The sequence below is a fragment of the Dermacentor variabilis genome, chromosome 3 (assembly GCF_050947875.1).
Source record: "Dermacentor variabilis isolate Ectoservices chromosome 3, ASM5094787v1, whole genome shotgun sequence".
NCBI lineage: Eukaryota > Metazoa > Arthropoda > Arachnida > Ixodida > Ixodidae > Dermacentor > Dermacentor variabilis.
Window position 1 is genome coordinate 50,598,826 of NC_134570.1, and position 16,442 is coordinate 50,615,267.

Sequence of the window (16,442 nt, forward strand, 5' to 3'; positions counted from 1 at the left end):
AATGGCAGAATACGTTTCCGTCCTATACACGTATAGAGGTTTCGTGCGCGTTTTCGTCGTGATGTTAAAAAGTTGAGTGTGTACGCAACGTTTTAGTGTTAAAATACGTAGGCACAAAAGTTCGAAGCAATTTTCCGCGGAGGTCACACATGTGCACTAACTATATCGTGTGCAAAGAGAGAAGCAACTTGTGCTCCAGGGAGTGCCGTAAGGTCGAACTTTTGTAGATGATATAATGTTACTATTTGTATAATAGTGTATCTAAGTGATAAGTTGTGTCAGTTCCTCTCATGTATCAGTAATTGTGTCAGCACCTGTCATGTTCCAAACCATATCATTAAAGACTCGAGCGCCCTCTGCCACGATGCAACAACGGTATTATCCGGTGCCTTCCACGACCTGTTCACTAATTTTGCCACAAACTGCAAGAGTCATGAGGGAGGTAGCGGCCAATTACTGTAGTTGGGAGGTCAGTGCCATATCGTGGCGGAGTGGCGTATTTTTGGAGCTCAGTCGGCTTTCCTAATTTTGTTGCATCAGGAGTAGTTTAAACTCACTGGCTCTCGGCGACTTTCTTATGTTTCATTTTTTGCCGGCTTTGGGCACCGATCCCGATCCTCTACTCCATATCACCACCACGCCGCCAATGTGAGATGGCTGGGAGAGGCCTTTCTCCTTCAGTGGTCGTAAATAGGTTCATGATGACGGTGACGATGACGCTGACGGTGTCACAAAACCAACTCCCAACAACGTCACAAAAGCCACTCCTTTAGCGTGTTGTAGACGAGGAATAAGTTACACTCTCCTCACACCCTTTGTTGTTTGTTTCCTTCCATTGCAAGAGAACTGGTGCATGGTGATCAGTCGTTTCAGGCAATCATGAAGATTCCGCTAACGTGGTTACGGCTGTTTCTCTAGGTCTATTAATGCGATTAGCATTCTTAGGGTACTAATCGTACTTAGTAAGAGTACTTAGGGCACGCAATTTCCGCACTTCACGCACTTTCTATCTATCTGTCTATCCATCCATCGATCCATCCACATGCCTCTAACCGCCACTATAGGTATGGCACGTTCTTCAACAGAACCCTTTGAGGCCAGCTTGGCTAAATGGGCGTGTGTCACTGGGTATCGGCCGCGCTTCAACGAAAATAAAGACGGTTCAAAACATATTCCTTGCTCGGCGGAATTGAACCAGTGCCACACGCCGACTTAGCGGCGGCGGCGCTAGATGGCGCAGCGTGTGTAACGGGAAGCGCGAGAGAGCAGCCCGGCTGCACACATGTTTAGACGCTGGCAACGCGCTGTGACGCTGCAGTGCTTCAATGCTAATCGCGTTAACGTCTGTATTCATCGCGAGATGGGTTCTGTCGGATTTTGGTAAACTTAAATTATTTGCTATCGTTCTAAGTACAGGTACATCTCGGGGTGTATTTTTCTGTGTCTTTAACCACTTTCTCGCCAACTTGAGTCTCTGGTTATACTCAACGCTCTAATACGTACCGCATTTGGGGCTGCTGTATCAAGGAACCGGGTTTGAAGCCGACCATCGGGCCAACTTGTGTCACTGGGTATGTGGCTCTGGGTATGTGCCGCTATTCAATGGCAAAAATCTCATTTAAAGTTTATCCGGTGCTGGGCAGAATCGCACCCGCGACGTGCATATTTGAACATACTCGTATATTAACACTGGCGCACACATTCAACATTATGTATAAATCGCTATCAATCAGTGAATAATTTGACTGATTGGACCAATTCGAAAAAAAAAAAAGGAAAAGAATGTGAGCAGGCGGTGTAGAAACGAGATCAGCCACTACAAAAATAAAATTTAGATTATGTTCTTCCGTGCCCAGTAATGGCTAACCTCCGTATACATAATGACAAACGCCAACGTCAGCGGAAATAACTGCAACCATCTGTCATAAACAAACCTCGAGGATGATAAACACCAGGAAAAGACGGTCCGCAGAAATTAAAGCAAATTAAGAAAACGGATCGCTAGCAGATGGAGAGAGAAACACAGAGAACAAGTTGGAGTATCAAAACATATCCCAATGCTCCCTATATAACAGAGGATTCCGACGCGGAGGTGGCCGTCAACGCTGACCGCAAGACACCACGGTTGTGTGTGTGACTATTCTGAGAGAGAAGGCGAGATCCTTAATATATATATATATATATATATATATATATATATATATATATATATATATATATATATATATATATGCACTAAACTTTCTGCTTCCCAAGGGGAGGACTGCACGAAGAGGGAGGAAAGCACGGCGGTGCCGACGTGTTGGCTCAGACCCTTGCGTCGAAGAAGTCCTGCGATTTCGCAACGCCACCTATAGGAAATTCTGGCTCACGGCGACAAGAGCGACTGCTGGCGAGGGTAGAGGGCGAAGGGGAAATTCCGCTATCCGCAGGTGCCGTCCCGTGGTCGTTCGTCCGCGGAGGCGGAGTTTTCCCACACTCCGGAGGCGACTCTCTCGAACGAAGAACCGGAGCCCCGCGCGAGAGAGAAGTGTGCGTTTGCGAGGTAAAATGCTTGGGAAAGGCGAGGAGGGGGGTGCGTCGTGGATGTTAGGAGGGCAAGGGGAGGGCGGTGACGTGCGTGGTGCGTGCGTGCCTGCCTGCTTCTTGCCCGTGGTCGTTGGCGCGAAGCGGAGCCTTTCGCATCGCCAGATGTCCCGCGCGAAAGAAGACGCGCGCGATGCCAGCGGCAACGAAGAGGAGGAGAGCGTACGGGACGGTCGGGCGGTTGCGGCGTTTTACGCGCGCATCATCTTGCCTGCCTTGCCTTGCTTGCTTGTAAAGGAAAGGGGGTTGAATCGAGATTGGAAATGAGAAGAGGAGGGAAGGGTCTTTTTCTTTCGTCATTTTGTTTTTGTTTCGTCGGACGAGATGTCTCGCGATGTTTTCCTGCGGGTTTCGCTGTCACCGATGTGGGAAAAAAAGCAGAGACCAACCGGGCGTTGTAGCAAGCTCGATTCCCGAGTCCGTGCGAGTTGTTTGTTTGTTGCGCCTGCGACGCCAGGAAGGCTTCGGGGAAGGTTTCGTCGGGAGCGCGTCATCGCAGCAGCGGTTATTTTCAGGCAAACAGTACCCGAAAAGAAAAAAAAAAGAAAGAATGAAAAACGGAAAGAAGTAGAAAGGAGAATGTAGCAATGCCTAAAGAGATAACGTGCAAGAAAATGAACAAACGCGTTGTTTGGCAAACAAATGCTTTAGCGCGTGTTCTTTCTTTCGGCTGCCGCCTCGTATACTCAAGTGAGGTATAGGTTTGTTCCGACTGTGTATAAGGGGTGTAAATGAGCCCCATCCGAGAAAACGAGAACCTTGTAAAGAGCAGGGAACGAGCGTTTAACAAGGTAACTCCTGTAGACTGGTGAAGGAGGAAGAAAGAAAATAAGGATATTGACTTTAGCCATCGGCAATACTAGTTTCTTTCCTTGTAAAGGATCTGTCGCAGCACTCGATTGTTGTTATTAAGGCCCGCGAGTTTACGGTACTGTGCCGCACAAGGACGTTGATCTGGGTGAATGGGACGGGGGGGGGGGGCATTTTGTAAATGTCCACCTAATGGAGTTTTCCATTTCGTCTGCTTCTGAAGTGCTGATTGGCTGAGGGCGCCTGTCTCCTTCTGATGCATACCCCAGTCGAGCCAATCAGAACTTCAGCAACAGACGCAATAGACATGTCCACTAGGCGGACACTTACAGAACCCCCCCCCCCCCCCCTCCTTGTTGCCCGTGGGCATGTGCTATACTGTTGTTGGTCGAGAATTTTCGCGCGCAGTAATTGTTGTCCTTCTGGATTTCTGACTGGTTTAAGCATGAATCTGGTGGTTAAGGGGAATGCAAAAAGGCGAGGTGGAGTATGGCAAATTTGCCCGTATATCTTTTCCTTCTCCTTCTACAAGTGCGCAACAGCTACCAAACGGCGTCTCTTGTCTCTCAAAGCAGAAGTGCCGTCTCGAATGCGGTGAGATGGCAAACCTTGCATGGAAAGGCGATGACGATGATGACGATGCTGGAGCACGCCATAAAACGTCTTCAATTCTCCTTTTATATGACTCCGCTTCCCCCTTGATGACGCCATTATGCGTACCGAGTTCAAGGCGAAGAGTGGCGAGGTCAGCGCAGCAGCGTCCGGGGAGAGACGTTTATGACTGTACGAACCGAGGCGACGCTGTGGCGTAAGCGCCAGGCAGGTGCGTCTCCGCGGGTGATCGGTCCATTAAGGCCAGAGCGGGCGGACGAGTGGTGAGCCGAGGGAGAAGGAAGCACGCGATCAGAGGTGATGACAGCCGGCGATGAGAAGCTGTAACAGGAAATGAAGTTCAAGGCGACCAACGGACGCTGGGGTCGTTTCACTTGATAGCCGATGGAGAGTGATCGCTGGCGAAACAGCTCAAGCTAGGGTTGTATCTCTAGGCCCTCTAGGCGTTTCGATACGTTAAGCTTCCGGGCGGAATGTCTTTTTTTTTCTTTTTTCTTTTTTAGGGCGTCGCATATTTGGTTGTGGGAGTGTCGGCGAGGCTGAGCGTTGTATGGAAAGACAGAGTGTGAGTAGTGAACATGAATATTTATTTATTTATTTATTTATTTATATAGTTATTTAGTTATTAAGTTTCGCCAAGTCTACAGCCAATATGTATACAAATTAAAGTAAGGGATGTCAATGTTTTATTCCTCCCACCCTCACATGTAATGCAAAACGTAATTAATTAATTATTAATTAATAACCTGACGACCCTTTTCGACGCCGCTTGTCTTAGAGCGATGTTAGAGAACCCTCAAGATGGCTTTATTTCATTTTTGTTTCCGCAATGTGCGTTTATTCTGCTACAACTAAACTCTCGCAGTTACTTTCCGTTGATGGTTCAGGTGTCAGCAGGTGTAGCTATGCAGTTACAGTGCGGTCAGCAGCAATTTTCTTGCTTTCTTTTTCATGATGTTCTATAAAATTAAGCAACCGAACACTACCACTACTACTACTACTACTACTACTACTATCATTACTGCTACAGCGCACGTTGCAACGAAGACGATAAATGTACACGTTGCAATAAACGACCGAAGATGCACGAGTACGTGGGAGAGAAACTTGCGCAGAGGGGTTGACAAAATGCACCCGAACAAGTGGGAATCGATTGAAACCTCCGCCGGGAGCAAAGCACACTGACCCGAGCACAGGGTCGCGTGTTGTGCCGGCTTTCCGAGAGAGGAAATCCGAAGGGGCCCGGTGGCAACACGGAGATTTGACTTGCGGAGGGTGGCTGCACCACGACGCAATACTGCCTCCTCTCGGTTTGTTTCCTTCTTCCACGGGCGCCGGGCATCCTCTCCGGATCCGCCTGCGCCCCCTTACTGCCAAATGAATGAAATTGAAGTTATTAAACGATACTTTTCCAGTCCGAATTGATTCGTTGTTGGTGTTAGTGTCGCTTATTTTATATGCGAATTTGGCTGTTAGCCTGCCACACTGGCGCGCACCGTCGATGCAGCTGGGGCAATATGAAAGGAAATATAGTAACTGCTTTTTTTTTTATGCCATATAGCAACTGAATGCACGTGGTTCGCACAAAAGTATTAAGCGAGAGTAAATGCCCAGCGGGAAATATTCCTGGTGCCTATTAACGTGTCACATTCTATGGGGCACACACTTAGAGGTTAACAAAGAAGCTTGATAAGTGAAGGACCGAGCAACGAGCAATAGAACGGAAAATGTTAGGCGTCACTTTAAGAAACAGGAAGATAGCTGTGGTGGATCAAAGAGCAAAAGGGGACAGCCGATATTCTAGTTGACATTAAAAAGGGAAACGTGGAGTTTGGCACACCGTGTAGATCGTAGGGCGGATAACCTGCGGTCTGTTATGTACTTACAGAATGGGCACTTAAGTAGGTAGTAAACTTTCTTCAGGTCTGGAGGAATCTTCACCCCGTTTTTATAGGGGCAAGACTGCGGGCCGCTCCCACATTGGGAATGGGAAAGGCAAGCCCTACCACCGCATCGTGGGCCTTCTTGACAGCCCGGAGTTGATCAATCCAATTGTGCCAGGAAAAAAAAAAAAACGTAGTTGAGCACGGCAGGAAACCAGGTGGCGTGATGAAATTAGGGAATTTGCCAGAAAAGATGGGAAATACGGGGTCAGCTGGCGCATTACACGGGCGTCGGAGATCGCTGGGCGAGAGTCTTTCGTCCTGCGGTGGACGTAAATAGGCTGATGACGCTGAATAAATATTATCGCGTCTATCAAGAGCGATGGTTGCTTAAAGACGAATTTGGCGTTTTTTTTTTTTCTTCTTCTACATTGTTTGCAACTACGTACGGCGATGCAGCTTAACCTTGTCCGTTGCTTCTTAATCCGGCGTCTTGTAGAGCGTCTAATTAAATGCAAATTGGGCCTGCTCCACCGCCGCACAGCTCACGGGCGTACACGGGAGACTACGGGCGATGCACCGCACCGAACGGGCGCATCTCGTCACCGGTAGGTCGCCCGCCGAGCAGCGCACGCAGGCGCGTTAGCGAGGAGCACGACTTCGCTCCGGAAAGAGCGCGCCCATTCCTCCTCCTCCTCGTTCTTCCCTTTGCCGCGCAGCCTGGCACGCGTTGCGCTTGCGACCGGCAAGGCCGCCCGCTTTGTGTGAAAAGAGGAGGCCGACGCTAAGCGGCCCCTCTCACTTATCCTCCCGCCGGGATAACCGCATATAAGCGACCGCTCGGCTTCACTGCCCCCCCCCCTCCCTCATCTCTCTCCCCTCCACCCTCCCCGCCTTCCCTGCGGAACGATGGCGCTGAGAAGACGAAGCCACTCATTATCCGGAACCGTGCGCCATGCCGCGCGCACGCGCGGGCTTCTTTTTTTTTTTTTCAACGGCCGCGCGAGCCCCTCTCTATCGAGACCATCACTAGGCTTCTCTTGGGAGAAACGGTCCTTCCAAGTTCTTTGTCGGGCAATCTTTCTCTTCCTCAAATCTTGCTTCGCCGTAATTTTTTTTCTTTTTCTTTATGTTTCATTCGCGTCTTTGCGTTTCTCGCACTATAGTTCTCGTCTCAGCAACGAGAAAGTGAGAAAGGGCGATAGATATACAGAGACTGAGAGAGAGAGAGAGAGAGAGAGAGAGAGAGATATATAAATAAGAAAAGGAAGATGGGAAAAGTAAAGACCTCGTTACGTTTAAAGGACAGTAATGTTCATACTGATAAAGAATTCCTTCAAAAGTCGATCTTTGTCAATTTGGCGTTAACAGGTTGATTGCTGGCAGCGAAAAATAAAGTTAACGAACGGAAAATGACACATCCACCCAATCGTAGCAATTGCTGCAAAGGAAACACATACGGTTTCCTCGAAAGAAAAACCTCGCACTTGAATAAAAATTCGTACTCATCCAGGACTACAGCCATACCGAGGCAGCCGCTCTACCATCTGAGCTAACCACGCGGCTAGCCGATCACAGGGCGAAGTCAAACCCATAAACAACTTGAAGCAAGGCGGAATACGTAATAGTTCTGCGGAAACCTGCAAGGTGGAGAGAAGTGATTAATAAAGTGAAAATGAGACACCCACCTAATCGTACCGATTACTACAAAGGAAAACCATACGCCGATGCCGAAGGCATAAATGCGCCTGGACTGCCAATATATAAAACCCATTGCACCTTGTCGCAATTACTACGATCGGATAGATTTCTCATTCTCCCTTTGTTAATTACTTTTCTCTACCTTGCTGGTTTCCGCAGAGCTATTACGTCAGAAAAAGAAAGTCAAAGTTCAACGTACGTTTTTAATTTTGCACCGATACTCGATCGCCGCTACGTTGGAGTGACGTCACGGATTTTTTTCTCCTTTCTTTGTGTATGGGCCGTTGCATAGGCAGCTCAGTAAAAGTTCATTCAGTCTTCGGATTTTTCAAAATAGAGCGCAGTCCATTTTTACTGTGCCCGAGTAGACGCCAGTAAAGTCCATTAAATCACAGCGAGTTTTAGCGATGTAGCCACAATTTCTTTGGGGAGGGGGCGAGGGAGGCACGCAGTTGTCTGGTAGATGGGAGCGGGGCAGGCGGGTGTTGTCGCACTCCGTGCTATGCCAAATATCCCATGCAAAGAGATGTCAGGGGGGTCACGTGCCTGGTCAGTCTAGGGCACTGGGACGCAGGTGCAGGGCACTTAGCGTCGTTGGGTTGTGACTTGCAGATCCCCAGTCGCAGGTGACGGCAGGTATCAGTGCCTCAGTGGGGTTGGCGTAGGACACTTGAGACACGGGTGCAGTGCACTTGAGGCACGGGTGCAGGGCACTTAGGATGTGTCGTAGGGTTGTCACTTGCAGATCCCCAGTCGCAGGTGACAGGGGGTACCAATGCATCAGTGAGGTTGGTGTAGGGGACTTGGGACAAAGGGGCAGGGCACTTAGGGTGTGTCGTAGGGTTGTCACTTGCAGATCCCCAGTCGCAGGTGACGGCAGGTATCAGTGCCTCAATGGGGTTGGTGTAGGACACTTGAGACACGGGTGCAGTGCACTTGAGGCACGGGTGCAGGGCACATAGGATGTGTCGTAGGGTTGTCACTTGCAGAACCCCAGTCGCAGGTGACAGCGGGTACCAGTGCATCAGTGAGGTTGGTGTAGGGGACTTGGGACAAAGGGGCAGGGCACTTAGGGTGTGTCGTAGGGTTGTCACTTGCAGATCCCCAGTCGCAGGTGACAGCAGGTATCAGTGCCTCAATGGGGTTGGTGCAGGACACTTGAGACACGGGGGCAGTGCACTTGAGACAGGTGTGCAGGGCACTTATGATGTGTCGTACAGTTGTCACTAGCAGATTCCCAGTCGCAGGTGACAGCAGGTATCAGTGCCTCAGTGAGGTTGGTGTAGGGGACTTGGCACACAGGGGCAGGGCACTGAGGGTGTGTCGTAGGGTTGTCGCTTGCAGATCCGCAGTCGCAGCGACGGTCGTGTGGCAGTCTGACGTGCGAAAATTCCAGGCACCAAAATTTCGCAGTCACATGTCGGTGGGTTCGAAACATGTGAATACTGTGCTGTTATGAAGTAACTATCTATAACCATCTTAACTATCAATGACCTACGCACCGATCGCTAACTATTGCCCATCTGTGTTCGTTTGCAACTGGCCTTCGATATCACCCTTCTGCGCTGTTTCGTTCAAAAACGTAACTATCCCCGTAACTAGTGGATCGTTGTCACCAGGATCGGCTGGTCGAAAGTGGCAGGTGGCAAGTGCAATAGAATCGTAGAATCGAGTGAAACGAATTGTTACATTACACCTGCCCTGTTCTCGACCAAGTCGACATTGAAGTCCAGCCCGGCAGCTGTTGCATGGAGGAAAAAAAATACTATTAGAAAGGAGCGTCACGCGACAATCTTAGATCTTAGTAATAAAGAATATAATGGAAAGGCTCATTGGAAATATTCCCTGTACACGTGGTAGACATGCGGCAATTTCTAGTCGCCGAACGCGCGGAGATTATCTGGGAGGGCAGGAAAACCCCAGTCGTGACGACGGCGTCACTAAAAGGTACCACTAACCAAACAGTGCCTTGAGAGGTCCTGCAAACCACGGGAGGCCTATTCCCAAAGGCAAATATACCTCAAAGGGAGGATGGGGTAGCGTAAAGGGGGTTGGCTTGCCGAGGCTAGCTGCCTGACGTCATGCTCACTCCTAGACTTTTTTTCTTCCTCCATGAGTTGTCGTGTGCGCTCCGATATCCGCTATACTCGCCCCTATTGCTCAGAAACTTACAAACTCGCGGGGCACCCGTCTTCTTGCTCCCTTCCTGTGAGAACAGGTCATCAGTTCCCACCTGATGCCTTTTTAGAGAAAGGCTGACTCTCCAAAAGGTCTACTGCACTTCAGTAGATATCAGTGTTTACAAATTTAGACTATCTGTGTGACCGCTGCCGCACAGTCTGTCAAGGCGTCACATAGACAATGTCTGTGTTATATACAGACAGACATTACAACAGTGCTTGCTTTGTCACCCAGTGACAATTGGTCGCACAGTCCACCATATATACTTTCTTTTTCTTTGAATTTCTGTCATATTTTTCACCTTTTCCCCCTTGCACTGTACAGAGCTAGCTGATGATGCGGATATATTCTACCTCCCTGTCTTCCCTTCAGTTTTGTCCATCTCTCTCTCTCTCTCTCTCTACTCTTGGAGTGCGGTGGCCTGGACTGAGGTCGCCAGCTCATTAATGATGTGAGCGAGAATAAAGCTTTATCTCCCTCTCGCTCCACAATTTAGCGACTAAATTACCGCCACCGATTAGTCAAAGCGAAACGAAGCTGATCGCTGTACAAGTGTCGCGATTTCACAGCTCAGCCCTCCGTCTCGATACTCATTCCTGCAGGAGGCCGCTTGGAGCCCGAGGCGCCAAGCAAGAACCTGAAAGAAGAAATAAACAAACAACAAGCGTTCCTACAGATCAGCAGACGACGGCACCGTAGTCTCTCCTCTTGTGTTCTTGCTTGGCACCTGAAACACCACAATAAATCACCGCAGTAAATGACTGGGTCATTTACAACGAGAGCTCCTTGGGCGTCACCATAAATGTCCTCCAGACCATTGTGAGTCCATATTAAGCAACTGATGAAAAGCGCCAGGGATAGTGGCAGCACGTGCTTTCTGGATCCACGCTCCACAGCACAGAGAAGCGGGATATTGCGCCGCGTGGAACGAACACTTATCTGCCAGGGGCCCATTACTCCCTGAATTGTCGTTCAGTTGCGAAAGAGTCCTGTCTTTAACTCAGGAAGGATTGAGCGACTTATTAATCTGGTATACTGTCCTTAACCATCCCTAACATGCAACTAAATCTAAATTACACGATCGTTCTTGAATTTCGCCCCCATCAAAATGCGGCCGACGCCGCAGCCGGGAGTCGAACCCGACACTCCGTGCTGGGCAGCGGAACGCCGTAACCACTTACGAGGAACTCATGGGGATAGGCTTTAATGGTAACTCTGCAAACTCAACGAACTGCTTCGATGCTGTCACGTGGTCGCAGGCCTCGCAGGATTTCATAACACGTCCTTTCCATCGGGGAGACTCTTGCGCGCAAAATTAGGTAAAGAATGTAGAAAAAAACATCAACATAAGGGTTCCGGTATTGCGTCAGTATAGTGTATATATTTTTTCCTCGTTAATCTACGCACGCGCTCTCTGGCGCCGCGCATTTTCGTCATTCCTTCTTCCACTCCCGAGAAAAAAGATTCGGGGAGTGTGTGCAACCCCGCGTCGTCCCAGAACCACGCCTGCTAGCAGACGCGCGCGCGCGCGCGGCACGTCTCGGAGAGGAAGCGACGGAGCAACGTCAACAACAGTCACTCCTAAGAATGAAAGAAAGAAAAAAAAAAGAAAGGAAGAGGTAAAAGGAAGAACAGAATTACCCGAAGAGCAGCGCAAGAAGGTAAAGGAAGAAGAAAAAGAAGAAGCATCAGAAAGGGAGAAGCGTACTGGGAAAAAGCAAAGGGCGCAATAAACGACAGGGCACACGGCAAAAGAGGAAAGAGAGCGCAGCCCAGCGAGCGGGCACTGGGTGGGGAGAAAAAAAAAGTAGAGAAAGAAATGGGGGAAGGGGGGATTTGGCTAGTAGATCGTTCGAGATGGGAGCGGAGGGAGGGGGTTCTCGCGCGAGAAAAGACGCCGTACGTACGTACGCCGCCGCCACCTGCAAAAGATGCGTTTCAAGAAGTCGGAGCGTTCCCACGGTCGGTTCGACCAATCAGCGCCGAGCGGTCGTGCGACAGCCATTTCGGACCTCCTCTTCTCCTTCTTCAACAGAGAGCCCCGCTGCTGCTGCGATGGACCCCTGCTGCGTCTCCTCAGAACGCGAAGGAGGCAAGGAGGGCGTGGGGGTACCGCCGAAGGGGGGACCGACCGACCGAGGAGGCCAAGGAGTTGTTTTTCTTGTGCGTTTTATTTTCTCTCTCTCTGCCTTTGTGTATTTTAACCTTTCTTCGTGCGTACTTGCGTGCGTGCGTGTGCGTATTTACCGTCGTCGTCGTTTTGCGCTGTCCCGTGCTTCTTTTGCTCTTTGTTCGGCGCTGATTTTCGTCTGCTGCGGCCCTCCCGTAAACGGCTTCCTGTAAGAAAGAACGCTTCGTCTCATCCTTCTGCAACTGTCCAGCCAAAACGTTTCGTTGTTGTCTTTTTTCTTTCTCTCTTCCTTTCTTTGCTCGAGGCCCGTGTGGGTAATATCTTTGCGTGGTTCGCTTTTTTTTTTTTCTCTCGTTTACGTCGTCATCATCTCCGTCGCCTGCTCTTTTCTATTGCTGCTGGCGTTGGCCTCGTTGTGGATCGGTAGTCGTTGTCGCCGTTGTTTGTGTGGTCACCGCTCGTTCGAAAAAAGCAGGGGAAGGGATTGCCCAGGGCGCGAACGACCGAAGGGACGCTGCCGGTGACACCGTAAACTCAAGGCAGACTTAGGAAGGTCGTGGTAGACTTTCGTTTCGATTTCTTTTCTCTTTCTTTCTTGTTTCTTTTCTGTATTACGGGTAGAAGGAAGAGGCGTTCCTTGCGTGGTAGCAACCGCGAAGATGGGGAACGGTGGATAGCTTATGGGGCGCTCCTTCCAATTTTCGGCTGCACTTACGTCACGCGTGGGAGGCCAGCCCAGAAGACTGCAGTCCTCGCTTGACACGTGCAGTTAGGCCAGGCAACGACCATCGCTTGGTGAATAAGAGAGCTTGGCGTGTCCTTTTTCATTTTTGTTATTAATTGAGATTACGGTGTTGCTGAGGTAGCAAGCTAAGCCACAACTCGTGGCAAGCATTAAGCTCGTCCCGTTTGCAGCTTTTTGGGTCGCTGGTAATGTCTGACAGCGAACAGACGAATGTGTGAGAGACAATAGGAATACCCACTTCCTGAAAATAAACGGCGTTTTTGGTACCGCTGTAAGCCTTCCAAGACTGAAGAAAACAACTACAGTAGAAGAATAGAAAAGCAGGCTATTTGGAAACCGCCCATTCTGATATAATCATTGAAATAATAAATAAAATGCGTTATATTCGTCACACACTCAAGTACAACAACAACAACAACAACAAAAAAAAAAAAAAAGAAACGATCTCGTCGTAAGAAAAACGAAACCGAAGGTTGGTTAACGCGCCGCCCCAATTCCTGGCCGATCCCTCACGGTGGGTATGTGCTATTTGTGCAGATGAACAGCAACAACAACAGCAACGACGACACCCGCGCTTGTCCCGTTTTATTCCCGTTATGGTTGTCAGTTTGTGCGCCGCTGAACATGAAAAAGCGTTACATCGAATTAAGGGAATCCGAAACTATGTGATCCATGCAATACCGCGCAATACACAATTTAATACAATGATCCATTCGCATAATTTTCCTAGCCCGTAACCAAACAGCACACATATACCTTAAAAAACGCATGCTTCCTAACGGAGAACTCGTGCACAATATTAAGCCTTCCGAAGCCCCCCTTCAAGAACTTCTGTGTACAGGATACCGTGTAAGTATGATTATCAGCTTAAAGTTGTCATCTGTGATCGTTAAGGCATCTCTACGCACCATAAGTGCAGTGAAGCGGCTGTCCAATGCCGAAATTTGGCCGTGAGTCACTTATGGCGAATTCCATTGGGAGAACAGGAGCACTCAAAAGCACGCTGAAAGTGCTCTTTCCAGGCGCGGCGTGTTTCATTGGTCGAACAGGAGTGGGAGCGCCGTCATCCAGTGGTAGAACAAGAGCAGTTTCGCTGCGCCGAGAGCAGCCGGGAGCAGTCCGCACTGCTCTCGCCTGAAAAGCGGAGTACCGAGGAAGTCACGTGATCCAAACGTCATATCCTCCTCATTTTGCTTCAGCCGGCGAGCGCGGCGGCAATGGCGGCAACCAAGCGTAGGCACTGTTTTGGCCCCAGTGACTTTGACGTCGTTAATATGAACGGGCTTAACGATTCAGCGAGAGATACCAACATTTCTAGTACACCTTGCTTCTCTTCGGATGCGCGGGAAACAGTGGCAGCAAAGCGTCTTCGCCTTGCTGAAGTGCTCGAGACGCTCGACGGTGACAGCAGCGACAGCATCTGGAGCTCAACTTCGGATTCGAGTTGTAGTTCTACGGACGACACTAGTAGCGATGACGACTACGAAATGTACGCGGCGATCTCTCAAGAGCTATTTTCGTTGCCGGAGGAAAGACCAAAAGTGGACTCGTACATTGGAAAGACTGTCTCTTCATACTCCGACAAGGAGGTGCGTTGTTCAGCTTCCGAGGGAAGTCAGATCGTTAAAGTGCCCGTTTTTCTTTCTAGTTCAAAAGAAATTTCCGCATCACGCGGCGACTTCCCCTGAATAATAGAAAGTAGGATGCGCTGAGCTTCAGAATCCATTTCGGATAATCTTGCAGGCGGAAACGTTGCGGGATGCGTCGGCGTTGCACAAATGCACGTTGTACGCTGCGGCGAACCGGTGAACGTCCGACGACCACAACACGGTTACACGTGTTTTGCCGCTCTCCCGCAGAGAATGCTGGGACGTCGATTGCTTGTGTCACGTGGTACATTTCTCCTCACACGTCCCCCTCCAACCTGCTCTCCGGATCAACGCCGCATTCCAGTGGCGGGTCGAGTGTTCCTGCTCTCACTGCGCTGCCACCCGACTCCGCACTGCTCGGCTCTCTACTCCTGTTCTCCCAATGGAATTCACCATTAGTACGGAACCGAAACGAATATTTAGATCATCAGAGAAGAAACGATGGAGGCAGCAAGAGAGCGAAGCTTTTAGTTACCTTATCGGGAGGTGTTAATGGCGGAATATACTTAGACAACACGGTCGTCGTTGCAACAGCTCGCGTATACGTTGTAAAACAAATCACGCCAAATACTGTTCAAGCTAGGTGCGTCATGCCGCGAGGAATCCGCCTGCCTTAAACACTCCGTAGCGCCTCTTCGTGCAATGCGCCAGATTACCGAAGGTGGACGAGACCTATATATGGCTTCAACTCATATATATATATATATATATAGAACCACGAAAAGCCCATACACATTTCTACGTCAATGCAAATTATAACAACTTAGTTGACCTTTATTTCTGGCCATGATGCGCAGATGCGTAAATGAAAAGAAAAAGGAAAGCGGGAGTTAATGAAATGCGATGACTTCTATTGTAGCATTGAGGTGTGACGAGCAAGTGATCGGAGTTGCAGCGGAGCATCCGTTCTCGAGGGCGATTTAGGCGCCCGCACATCATCTCGCTGACGAGCCAATGCGCGCAGCTTCATCGGCGCTGTCGATGCCCAGGGTTCTACAGTGGCTCGGCAGCCGTTGAAATATATAATAATGTCGTGTCCCTTCTAGAGGGCGATATTGGAGGTGAGTGCGCCTTATTGCGTACACCAGCTGCTCGTGTGGACCATGACGTATACAGGGCAAACTGCAGACCTTATTGTAATCTGTAAACATTATGAAAGATGTATGAAGGCCCTATACAGGCTAATGAAAACTTTTTATAGAGATTTTACTTTGAGAAAGTTTTTTTTCCGTGCAGCCATAACCGCGTTTTAGGCCCCCAAGCCAGCTACGTTCCAGACGAAGCTTCGCACACCCAGATACTGACATTCCCAAGACGGCACAGCGCCTGTTATATAGAGAACTGCTGACGACCAGTGGCTCTTTGGAATTCACAGATCCCTTGAACGTGCATCACCAGCTATGGGGAAGCATCCAGGTTAGCGTCAGACAGCAGAATGACGGCAGCCTAATGTATCGGCGAGGCACTTGGTTGAAATTGACTGATTTCAAGGCGCTTTGCTGCGCGCACTCACAGTGTTCCCTCTATCCTTCTTTTCTTATTCTGTTCCCCATTTCCCTTTCCTTGTCTAGGGTAGCAAACCGGACGCTTGTCTGGTTGACCTCCCTGCCTTTCCCCTCTCTCTATCTCTCTCTCAGTCACTCGCATTGTTATCTCTTATGTGGTAGAGTAACTCTACGGTTACCCGGAATCATGGCAGGAACCATGACCTGTTTGCTTTCCGCACGCGTTAATTCGCGCTCTCCTCCGGGTGATTCACTGCATTCATACGGCGTGCGACGAAGGCCGGTGCGACGCGCTCGCGTGCGCTCCGAGCGACCTGTTTTTAAACTCGCAAGCGGATGTCGGTGAAGTATAAGCGACCACGGGTGGCAGAAGCGGCAACAGCTAGACATGCTTTCGGAGCCGGAACTTCGGACCTAATGGATGCGCCCGGAACGGAAGCCACGCGCCAGCGACTTTCAGAGGTCCGGTTCCGAGAGGAGGGGATCAGGCGGCAAAGCCCACGCGACGCACGCGTTCCCAAGAAGCATTTACCGGAATCTCGGCCCACCAACTGGTTGTGCACTCTCAGCCGGCCTCGATGAATAGCTACGGTTTTCTGTACACGATAACGAAGAGGAAACAAATTCCGCAGGATAACC